This window comes from Periplaneta americana, chromosome 15 (genome assembly GCF_040183065.1).
Source record: "Periplaneta americana isolate PAMFEO1 chromosome 15, P.americana_PAMFEO1_priV1, whole genome shotgun sequence".
In the NCBI taxonomy this organism is placed as follows: Eukaryota; Metazoa; Arthropoda; class Insecta; order Blattodea; family Blattidae; genus Periplaneta; species Periplaneta americana.
Window position 1 is genome coordinate 58798917 of NC_091131.1, and position 13131 is coordinate 58812047.

Genomic DNA, 13131 nt, shown 5'->3' on the forward strand with positions numbered 1-13131 from the left:
TCCATTACACAAAAATGTAATATTTTAATTACTGTATAGTATTTCATTTTCTTGTTCACAATTTCATTAATTCCTATCATTTAAGGTTAGGGAAGAGACACTTCGTATTTAGTGAACCTCGGATACAGTGAACGAAATATGGAAGTCCGCAGAGTTTCACTATATCTGGATTTGGTTGCATTATAGTACAAATTGGTGATAAACTGTTAAAAAGTATACGACAAACTTGTTAGAACGCAGATTGGAGTATTCAGCACAATTAAGTCCATAGCTAGTGATTATTATTATTATTATTATTATTATTATTATTATTATTATTATTTGTTTATTTTTCATTCTGGCGGAATTAAGACCAATAGGACTTGTTTTCCACACTACCAGAAATACACATACCTAAAGTTAGAAATACAGAGAAAGAACTAAAAATATATTAACACTGTTGATCTACATTAATAATGGCAGACATTATGGAGCGCAGGGAAATAATATTTTCGCCGAAATAATAGTACCGCTTTGCTTCTAGGAATTGTTTCTTGAATTAGTGATACATTATTCTAAAAACCAAAGTAATTATTGATTTTAAAGTGCAGTCGTTCTGCTCTTGTAACTATAATGAAATTACGGAGAAAAGAATGAAAGAGCAATATGTGTATTACAGGCCATTCGCTATCTCAAGAAACTAACTTGCGCGTGAGGGGAAGAAGAAACTGGATTGGGAAGCTTCATTCCCTCGCTATGCTTCCACTAAAAGCTAGCCAGGAAACTAATCCCCACCATAAGATTCTTATAATATGAGCGTCCATTTCATACCCAGACGGTGTCAAAGAGGGCGCTTTCTTTTGAAGAAATAAGATAAGAGTTTCTTTATTCATTAGCCCTTCCCAGATGCCGCTCCAATCACATGATTCGTTAACAATCGTAATTGACGTTGTCATATCTACTCCACGTGGAGTAAAAATCAATGTTGTATCACGAGTTGATTTATGGCGATAAAATAGGTTAGAAATTTTAATTTCAATTTTAATAATTAAAAGTAATCTTGTAGCTTAAAATGTATTCACTGTGAAAAGTGATGGTAAAAATCAGTATATTGATGTTGGTAACCGGGAATTACCTTTGAAACGCAAATGTGACAACATTGCTTGACATTACAAATATTCATGCGTGCGAAAAATAGCTATACAACGAACATAAATACTTCAGCCTGGGTATTAATTTGACTCTCGGACTAAACTATAAGCTACGGCGCATGCATGCATTTGGTTTCACAAGGTAACGAATGGCCTGTAGAAATGTAGAGCATTCATTTTGTTCTGAGCGAACATATTGACGAAATATGCAAGGCTGAATAACCGAATAAGAAACACTAATGAAGTGGTTTATTGCGATAGTGGTAAAGTAATTCTGAACTATACGATTTCTCTGTTCTGAGTCCAGTTCCTAGTTTATATAATTTTATTATAGTTGGCCACAAATAAAGCTTCAAACAAACTGAAATATAAGATGCTACAGCAGTAGTTGCTCTTAAAATTTCTGTTGAAGTATATTAGTATAAATAAGGTCATGGACATAAATGATAACATGATTGCTATGGAATTGGGACGCGAAAGAAGGAATAACTATAATGTAATTTTGAATTACAAATACGGTTTTAAACATAAATTATAAAAATTTCAGAAACACAGCTTACCTGAAATACGAGAGCCGCCAGCAACGTAATTACAACTGTTTTCCTCAACATCGTAATCTGTAAAAAGAGTAAGATACAGTGAAATACCGCTAATTCGGAATGCATAATAATTCGGGCAAGTCTTTTTTTATATAAGAATTAACCACTGCTCTCAGGTTATATATATTTTGTTTCTTTGTACCAAACCCTTTTGTTTTCCCAACACGGTGATGTTTTTATTTCTACTAACTTATCTAAAATAGTATAATATTTGTAACCCTTCAAATTTTAAGTGACTTTTGATTTACCTTATATATTAACAATGCCCTTGATTTGTGATATTGTTTTCAAGTAATTGCAATGTTTATTGCAAGTAATGCTTTATATATTTTATTGTGTAAGATTTATATTAATATTCTCATGTCACAGTTATTAACTATTAACATAATCTATTGGTAATATTATTATAGTTGATTTCTGAAACACAATACCTCGCAATTATATAGTCAGTAGTCTAACAAGCAAACGTTCTGATGGAGGCAGATAAAAAAGTTAATTTTTTTTCTTCTATCACATTAATATTGTCAAAAGAAGGGCTTTTACAAATTTTGAGCACTTGACCGCAATTACGAGGGCCTTAAAGAAATACGTTCGCCAGGGGCCGTTGACAGAAAAAAACACAATTTAATTGGGAAAATTTATTGGAACAGACACAGCAATTGTTGAGCTATTTTTCAACATATTTCCATCGGAATTGAAACATTTCTAATTTCATGGGATCGACAGAGAGAGGTGTAGGCGCAGTCAAACGCTGGTTCTGATCTGAGGCTGCTGACTTCTACGGCACGAAAATTGATCCCATGGCATGACGAAAGTCTCAATTCAAGTGGGGGATATGTTGACAAATAGCGCAACAATTGCTGTATCTGTTTCAATAAATATTTCCATGCAATTGTGTTTTTTTCTACAAACGGCCCCAGGGAAAATCACTTTCTGAACGGCCTCGTAATTGCGGTCGAGGGGCCAAAATTTGTATAAGCAATCCTTTTGACATTATTAACATGGTGAAAGAAAAAAATTTAACTTTTTTATCTGCCCCCATCAGAACGTTTCCTTGTAAGAGAAATATGTTTTATTAAACTAAATTTATATTTAATTATTGAGAAAGCATAATTATGTTCCATCACAGGGATCTTTACCAGAAAGATAAATTTCCATAATACAGACGTGGACAAATTATTATATTAAAACGTTTTTCTTTTATGAACATAATATAATTCGTCATACCAACTATCAGTATAATTTACAGAGTCTCTATTGTTGTAAATATGATTGTTTACATTTTCTGGTATATTTTTCCAGTGGTTAAGTATATTTTATCTGGCTGTGTTGGTACTACTTATGTGTTAATTATATTCTGCAGAAGATATTCAACAGTCTGTTCTCCCATGACCTGCAAGAAGACCGAACATGAACGAAAACGAAAATCTGTGATCTATACGAAGAAGAAAGTGAACAAAAAGGCTTACAACAAAATATGGACTCATTTAAGCACTGTCTGATATCTGGCTAAATGATGCTGATATTCAAAGAAAGTGTCAAACTTTAGTTTTCAGCATCCCTGACAAAATCAACGTGTTAATAAAGAATAAGAAAAAGTTAAAAAATATTAGTAACCTCCAGATCAATTTTATGTTCATTATTTCTGTGCAAAATACATTTTTGTTCCTTATTTGTGCCGATAAATACAGCTTTGTTGCCCGTATAATTAATTAGGTCTAATAAATTGTGCACGTCTGCATATTCGTTACTATAGGTACGTTAGCAGAAAACAACAATTTCAAAATCACACAGACTTTGTGAGCACTCGATGTGGATTTCTGGCGTCTTGTCAGCCCACTCGAGTTATGTGGTCATAAAGGGAAAAATTGAGACGGTGTCGGGTGAAGTTCCTGGGTAGCTTAGTTAATAGAGCGTTGATGCGTTCTCTAAGAGCCATTTGTAAGTTTTTAGTATTATTATATTACATTCCATTTGTTGTATTCTTCTTTAAGTTTTCCCTCTTAACTACGTATTTGTACTAATTGAGTTACTTGGGTTAGTTATATTCTAATCCCTAGATCTGTATTTTACTTTTTCCTAGTATGGTATCATAGTACTTTCATTTTGTATAGTGTGAATTATTTTGTAATATGTTAATATTTTGTTCTATTCACTTTCTGGTAAATTTCACTGCTTGTGGTGTTTGTGACTTGTAGAGTATAAGAGAAGACCTTATGGCCTTGACGAATGCAGTATAGAAAGTAAATAAATAGATAATAGTAAAATAACGAAGGTAACATCAATTCTGATGTATAATGTGGTTTACAAGCGCATTTTAATAGAGTCTAAAATGAAAGAAGGTTGTGCATAAAAAGAAGAGCTACTTACTTGAATGCCGGGTTTCGAGCTATGTATGATCTTAGATGTCTAGCTGAACTGTGGTGACAAGCAACACCTATAGCCATATATAAGTTGAAAAAATTCTGCTATTACCATCGTAATCACGATTCCTGTGTGCTTGAGTGAGCTATGTAATCTTTTGTAGCAAAAATTAGATAGGCATTGTTTAAAATAACAATATTCAAAGTTTCTTTGATAACTCTTATGTGCTTATTGTTGTAACTATACCTATATCGTCGCTTAACTGACGAAGTGACGTAAGCGCCAAAACAAAAAATTTGGAGATACTTCGCCAGCACACTTCGTTGGACCATATCTATATTCTGACGAACTGGCGTACATCCATCTCTAATGGTTACTTGGCAGTGAACATCGTGTTATCGTCGTAAACGCCATTGCTCTTTCATTCTTTTTCAGACGAACTGGCGTATCAGACTCGCAAGTCGCTTACGTCTCTTCGTTAGGTATTACCATTTTTAAAATTGGTCGTTACGTCTGTGTGTGCAGTGTATTGCTACGCTCCCTATAATCCATGGATTGCCACGTGATGCCAAAAATGAATATTTATTTATAAATTCGAGCAAACTAACTATTTCAACATTGTTAAGCTGTCTAGAGTATGAAATTGGCACAAAAAGAAACAGATTGAATGGACTACAGTCAGAGAAGTCAGAGTGACACAAAGACGACCCTAACTGCGTTTTTGTAAAAACCAGTCATTTGGACGAACATTATGAGCAGCTATCTCTGAAATCACGGAATATTTCTGAAATTTTGAAGCTTCCTCTGCCTCTTCTTAATATCACCTCTCCAAAGATTTCGGTTGAGAAGTACAACGATTTGCAGCAGCTATGCAAAGGGTCAACACCAGTAATAAGAGATGTTTATAAAACGTTCTACAAGGAACTCCCACATTAATTCTAGGGTGCAATAATTATTATTAACCCATGAACATTTACAATACTTGTTTGTGTTTCTTAAAATTGTTTGTAAACAAATAAATACATTGAATAATTTCAAAAGAAAAATTGTTCCGGGGCCGGGTATCGATCCCGGGATCTCTATTGAACGTACCAGCGCTCTGCCAACTGAGCTACCCGGGAACTCCACCCGACACCGTCTCAACTTTTCCCTTTATATCCACATAACTCGCGTGGGCTGACGAAACGCCAGAGACCCACATCGAGTGCACACAATCTCGGTGTGACTTGGAATTGTGGTTTTCTGTTAACGTACACAGTAACGTATATATTATGCAAATCTAATCTTTCAGGTAAAGCTCCCTGTAAAGCCGATTTGAATAATTTCAAGGGAAAAATTGTTCCGGGGCTGAGTATCGATCACGGGACCTCTGTTGAACGTACCAGCGCTCTGCCAACTGAGCTACCCGGGAACCTCACCCGACACCGTCTCAACTTTTCCCTTTATATCCACATCGAGTGCACACAATTTCTGTAAAGGGAAAAGTTGAGACGGTGTCGGGTGGAGTTCACGGGTAGCTCAGTTGGCAGAGCGCTGGTACGTTCAACAGAGGTCCCGGGATAGATACCCGGCCCCGGAACAATTTTTCCCTTGAAATTATTCAAATCGGCTTTACAGGGAGCTTTACCTGAAAGATTAGTTTTGCAAATAATTACATTGTTCATTAATTTTATGTAATTTTAAAAAAATCTTGATTTTGCTTTATTAAAATAAGTTTATAATCCTCTTTATTTCCTAGACTTTCAAATAATTATAATGTATAATAAAAATAAAAAATAAATAAAATTAGTCAAAAAATAAATAAAGAATAATACAACTCAAAGAATAGCATAAATTAGTATTATACGATCAGTCATGTGTATGGCGTAAGTGCCTTCCTATTATGAGTGAAATCTTTCGAACAGACGTATCTCCAATTAAGGCCTTCTTGGCCTATAAGGTATCAAAATTTTAGAATTTGCCTTTAGTCCTTATTAAGAGAAACAATAAACGAACTGAATCAATGTATTATCTTTGACGTGTCAATTTATTACTTTGAGTTGTAGGTCCGCATATAAATACACTTTTCTTTCAACTACTCTCCTGTAAAATTACACATTTGTCGCTTACGCCACTTCGTCTTTTTAGCGACGATATATCTCATTTGTATTTTAATAATACAGGGACATCATTTTATTTTTACTAACATTTTTATTGTACCTGAGTTTTTTAATGTACTTCACTCCAGTGGCGTATACTGGTTTAAGGGCCTGGGCTACCACTGACCCTATTATTACACAAAATATATTTTAAAGTCCCTATAAGAAAATTCCTTACCTATTTATATATGAATTCCAGACGTCTTGATTGGGACGAAAATACTTTGATGACTTCGTCATTGAAATTACAGTTGGGCCGCTTGCGAAGTTTCTGTAGAAATGACTTTTCAATGGACATCAGTGCCAAGCCGGATAAACGTTCTTATGTATGAGTTGATCTACAGTAGGATTTTATTCTCTTCAACGCAGAAAATGTTCTTTCTACTGATGCTGACGTAGCTGGTATTGTCACAATTAATGTTGCCAATTTAAGGACTTCAGGAATAACTTGGTTCAGCTGGTTTTCATATATGGCAGATAATATTTCATGGATAGGTTTGTTCGAAAAATCAAAGACCTCTGCTGAATATATTACACTTAATTCATTTTTCAAACGTACTTGATCAAAGTGACTGTTATAGGACTGAAATAATTTGTTTAGTGCCTCATTCGGGAAGTTTTCTCTATAAGCAGAAAATTTTTGAGAATCTAGAAGATATGTAAACTGAAGCTTTCCATAATCAGAAAATCTGTCAGTAATTTCCATGTGCATACGATCTAGTTTGCTGTAGTATAGCTGCCTGTATTTCAATTCATCATCTCCTTTTCTTCGCTTTAATGGTGGTTCCATTGTATTGGCTGAAGAATTTTCATTTTCCATATCACTCCATATGGATGGAAACCCACTACGTCTGAACTCGAATATAGTATTTTTTAACTTTGATACCTCTTGCAAGCAGTATGCTATGTCTAGACTTTTTGTCTGAAGAATATTGTAGAGCACATCTGTTTGTGCGAATACTCTAGCATTGACTTCAAGAAGAAATATATTCTGAAACTGTGTGAAAAAAATACAAATATCCTTGAGCCTGCACAATTACATCATCAACCCAGTTTACTTCAGAGTCATTACAAATGATATTTTCAAAGAAAGCAGTCAGTTGTTCTCTGTATTACTTTACTGTATTTACAAGCCGAGATGTAAAATTGCATCTAGTTGGTGCTACTTTTGGGAGTTTCTTTTTCATACATTCTAGAGTTTTTCTGATCTTTTAGGAGATGATGAGAAAAATGCAGCTAAACCCGACAGTGTTTTGAAAAAAAAAATGCAGCATTCTGGAATGGATGAAGTAGTTTGTTGCAAAACTAAATTGAGAACATGGCTGTAACAATGGACAAATAGTGCTTGAGGATACTTTCCTTGAACTTTTGTTTTTAAGCCATAACTGAAGCACCATCGTATGTCTGTGCAATTAACTTATTGCCGACATTGTATTCTGCTATAACACCTTCCACATGCTGAAACAAAGCAGCAGCAGTTTTGCCCGAACTGACATTTGTGAATCCTATAAACCGTTCTTGAGCATTGGCAGTACTATCGACGTATCTTAAAACAGTGGACAATTGACTCTGATTAGAGCAGCCACTTGTTTCATCAACAACAATGGCCGCAAAAGATGCTTCTTCTATTTCAGATTTTATGTTCTTTATCATAACCCCACTTATAGCAAATATTAAGTCATTATGAATTGTGGGAGAAGTACCACGAAATAGTGTTGAACTCTCAAGATGATTGGCCAGTAAATGGTCTAATTCACTTAAGGAACTTAAATATTCAATATAATTTCCTCTATTGTCTGATTCCACACTCTCATTATGATCCCGAAAAGCCAATTCTTGTTTTCCTAGAAAGCAGACTGCGTTAATAAGATGCAGTAAAATCTCCCGATTTTTTTCCACAGGAGCATTGTGTTGGTTGATATGTAGAGCTTTTTGCTTATCTAGCTGTAAATCAATTCTTGTCTTCCCAAAGTTTGCAAAGTTCATGCTACTACAAATATGAGCTTTTGATTTGTCGTGTTTTAGGACTGCCGTTCGAAGGGAGTTGATATTAGAAAACCCTCTTTTGACCACACATTAGTTTCGCGGCTAAATAACAAACATGGCCAGCAAAATAGTTTAGACAGTTTAGAACTACCACACAACCAATTCCACTTACCATATGATGTTGAAGTGAAATGGCGTGTGTACTCACGCTGTTTTTCTTTTACGTCCATGGACAAATTTAACTCAGGAGTTGGTCTTTCCATTTTCACAATTTCAACTTCCTCGTTGTATGTACGAAGGTTAAAAGGCACTTTTAATAAACCTTCTATTACACAGTCATTTTCAACACAAACCTCTCCAGAAACTTGTTCTGCCATATTTTTCACAATATCACTTAATTGGGAAATTAAAAACTTAATAATTCACAATTAATATAACTCTTAGACACTCGAACAAATCACAAAATCCAGGCTATATATAGTAAACAACACTGAGTTAGTGAGTATACTACGTTCCAGAAATGTGTTCGCGTTTTCCAATGACGAAAGAGCTTTCAATATTGAATCATATTTTCGCACAGGTACTGTGCCTACGTCGCATCCCGATTTCCCCCACCTGCTTCTGCTCGCCCCTTTGTAAAAGCTGGGCTGTCTTAGCTCTTTTCTGAAAACATTAATTTCTGTTAGGAGTTGGACGTTTACGTAATATTATACAGTTGTTTAAAATGAGATAAATAAAAGGGTCTCGTTAAGTAATTAACTGTCACGTGATTGCCTCCCTTTCTACGATCCTGCGGCATAACCACTTGGACGGACAGTAGATAGCATGTCTGAATAATTATATCTGTGCGAGTTGGGCAGAGGTGAAGATTGAATTTACAGTACGTAATGTACTCTTTTATAGAGTAGGTACAGAATTATTTCAACATGAGTTACTAGTACGAACGACGAAACTGGTAATTGGAATTAGATGCAATAGTCTATAGTGGGATAATATGCACAAAAGAACTGAAGCCTGTATCGAAATGAACGGCCATCACTTTCAAAAATGTGTTTAAATATCCATATTATGATTATTTATCAATTTAAATTCATTCTCTATATTGTACGCTAATGTGCTGTAGACAGTATAATATACACTGCATAATGAATACGTTCCCATGGATAACTCAGTTCGTGAGTAAAAACACTTATTCTTAATAGAGTACTGCATTTTGCAACAACAAATTCCACAATTTGGGACATCTGGCCGAAATCTACGGCTGACCACTAGGATCCAGAATACAAAGCAGAGGTTAAATGAAAACTGCAATATGATTGCGGACAGAATACGGAACAATGATAAATTTTAAAATATGAAAATTATCGAACTCAAAATACGATATTTCCTAGTTTACGTAAATGGATGAACTACTTTTCTTCCCTCCTATACCTAGTAAAGTGATTTGTTTGAGTTTTACATCAGTATCATCGAACTACAGTCGTGGAAGGGGGTGGGAAACAATGTTTCCGGTTCTCTAAAGGTATAGCCAGGTTAATATTAAAAATGTTAGTAAAAATAAAATGATGTCCCTGTATAATTTAGTGCGTGAGCACTAAATGTGAGTCAAAGCCGATAAAATAAAATTCAAAATTTTACGTACAGTGTATGAGATTTTTTATAATATTGGTGAATACTACATAAAAGAAACGAATAAACCATTTAAATGGCAAATTTTCTACATTGTATATAGTGCTGCTAATTAAATATCGGCTATTTCAAGTAGCATATGGGGAACTAATTGCCTGCGATCTTTATTACAAGTATGAAATTCGTCCTCTTATTTAGTGTACACACAGATGTCTTTTTAATGTAATGCATTTAACTTTATGCACAAGGGCGTAGCTTCCATTAATGTGGTAGAAGCATTGCTTCTTCTTTTATTTTTGAAGTTCAATTTTTTTTCTCAATTTAATACGAATAAACTAGCTATTCAATTTCCTCTTGGATTGTTTTAATGTAATCATGTCGCACTTACTCTGTTATATATGTTAGTGAACTCTATTGGATGAAAATGAAAGTAAAAACTTCAATTTAGACTGTAGGACCTAGGAGGTTATGAGAAAATGTTACGGTGCGGACTGGGCACCAAGCATCTCTTTTTCTGTTTCTGTAAAATTTCAATCCGGCCTTTGTGACATTTTCCTGCTCAGTTATTCAATTTTAACTCTGGATGAATTGTGATGAAGTGAAATGTTAACTTCCGAATGCCTGCTTGTCGCTATGAGTTGCTGGGAAAAGCAAAGAAGGAAGAGACACAGAGTACAACTGAAATATACCTTCAGAAGTTCCTCGAGGGTCGGTTCTTGCACCTGTAATGTTTCTCATATTAGTCATCCACGAAGAAGTGGTGTATGTATATATATATATATATATATATATATATATATATACACGAAGAAGTGGTGTATATATATATATATATATACATACCACTTCTTCGTGGACGACTGTATAATATATAGACAAATTAGTGATCAAACCGATATCACCGCGTTGCAAAACGATCTTAACGTTATTGAAACCTGGACGACAAAAAATAAAATGAAAATCTGTGTGAGTAAAAGTATGTCAATATGCTTCTGTAGAACGCATTACACCGGTGCCATAAGTGAACACTTGTAAATATCTAGGCATATATTTAAGTAACAACTGGGTTGGGAGGAACAAGTCACTAATATTACACGGAAAGCCTGGAAAGCACTACATTTCTAATTCGTAATTTATTAGAATCACATTCAATAAATTCTACGTGCATATGTGACCATATTACCGCACGAATTGAATTCTTAAATATTGTGTGTCATAAATAATTTTCAAGTTGGTTAACCTGTATTTATGTTTACTGGCTTGTACTCATGAGAGAACGCCAATGGTTAATTATACACAAATAATATCAGAATGCCTAATATCAACTTTCGTATCGTTATTGATATGCATATGCATGGCTATTTCCGTTCTCGGTTTATGGTGAATCAAAAATCTTCACATTCACGTCCTGCGCTTTCCGTTTTCGTTCTGATTCTCGTTCCCGGTTTATTTTGGATCAGTCTTTATTCTCAATGATTTCCGAGAAACAGCTATTTGAAAATAACAGATTATTTGCATATCAACTTCAGTGGTTTTTCGTTTCATGTTCATCTGTGCTATGACTTCTTACTGATTCATCAGTTTTATTGTAATGGAAACACAGTAGTTTGTTAAACTCGGCTTGTGTAGGTCTATAGATTGATTGAATTATAATGCGTCATCAAAAAATTATTCATTTGTCTAGCATTCCGTGGGAGGGGAATGGACGGAAGGGATTTCACTTTGCAGACCAGAAATCACACATGCGGGCATGATGTCATTATCTTGTGACGCACATGCATATTATGACAACCTGTCCACTTAAGAGTGATAGAATACAGACCAATTATTGCGCAAATTGTAAACAGTTACCAGTAAATGCCTAATACAGTACAATCGGGGAACAAAGTATTATATTTGAAACAATATTATTAGAGTGGTAAAACTTTCCTCAAGAAGAGATCGATAGTTTAATAATGTCCATACCTGATAGACCCTAGCAATGGCAAGGCATCGTACATCTTATTAACCCTTTACTTTTTTGTAATCTGTTTATGTTCCTTGTAGAAATTGTGAAGTGACTGTAAATTTTCTTTTATTATTGGCTTTAAAATTATTAAACCTGAAATTCACTTCCTTTATTAATAGCTTCAATTACTTTAGTCCACCAGACAAGATTTTAAGTAAGTGTTTTGTAGATAACGTAATATTCCTTAATTTTTTTACCAATGTAGTTCCGAAATGTTGGAAAAGTTAAGTTCCAGGACACGGTGTAATACTCGAAAGTCTATTTCTGATTACAATTACAGTGAAAGCCTAAAAACGCATGTGGTTGCTTTTGTTTTACTGAAGTATTGAGAAGTCAGAAAGTTAGTTAGAAAATTATATAAAGGGTGTAACGAAAAGAGTGGGCAAAACTTCAGGTATAGATTCCTTATTGTATAAAAGATAAATTAATGGTTATGACAACAAGGATCCGGAAATGCTCGGGTTCTGTGTAAGGTTTACAAATATGATCATAGTGCACTTCAGTGCGTTTGTTTGCTGGAATTATTTCGATGCATTCTGTTTCCATTTCCTTAGATGAAATGTTCAAAAAGTTCACTTCATGCCTGAATGCAGGTTGCAGCTCATAATCTCATCGAGATCCGAACATGCTCTCGAATTCCTGGCGTAATTTTTGTCTGACTGCCTTGCAGAGTTCAAGCATGTTCGGATCTCGATGAGACGACGAAATCGCAGGAATGATCCGATGTCTTTCTACTTCAGGATCTCGGGGTAGAGGTGGTGGCACATAAACTTTATCCTTCACATACCCCAAAAGAAAGAAGTCACATAGTGTCAAGTCTGGTAACCTGGGAGGACAATGGTAATAAGCTAAATCAGCCGAGGTAGCACCTCCATTCCAACGAGACAGTAGGTGATAGATTCAGAAATATCTATGAAAAAACTTTTGTACCATTGTTACTGTATTTGCTTTCGCAAGCTGCTCAACGAAAAAACGATTTTATGTTGTGGAGTTGCCATTTTCCATCATGTCTCCCATGGCAACACAAATAATCCAAATATCGAAATTTAGAACTTAAAACTTGGAAAGTTCGGCTATCAACTGACCATGTTAATTCCTCATTAATAATTACTTAGTAATAATTATATAAAAGTGTTACCATAATTTTGAAACGTGGTATATTGAAAATATTTGGAAATGCTTACCATTTTCCAAGTTTACTGATGACATGCACTCAAAAATTTTCAAATCATTATTTAGTTTTGAAATAAAATTAAATGAAGTCTGCAGCGTTTTAA

The 13131-nt window shown here is 34.6% G+C and overlaps 1 long non-coding RNA gene across 1 annotated transcript in view; it reads left to right on the forward strand.

Annotated features, from left to right (window-relative positions):
- LOC138714991 (uncharacterized) overlaps positions 1-12736 on the forward strand; it is a 138466-nt gene extending 125730 nt beyond the window's left edge. The window contains exon 3 of the long non-coding RNA XR_011336145.1: positions 12595-12736. This is a non-coding gene — a long non-coding RNA (uncharacterized lncRNA). The remainder of the gene's footprint in view (positions 1-12594) is intronic.
- The last annotated feature ends 395 nt before the right edge of the window (positions 12737-13131 follow it).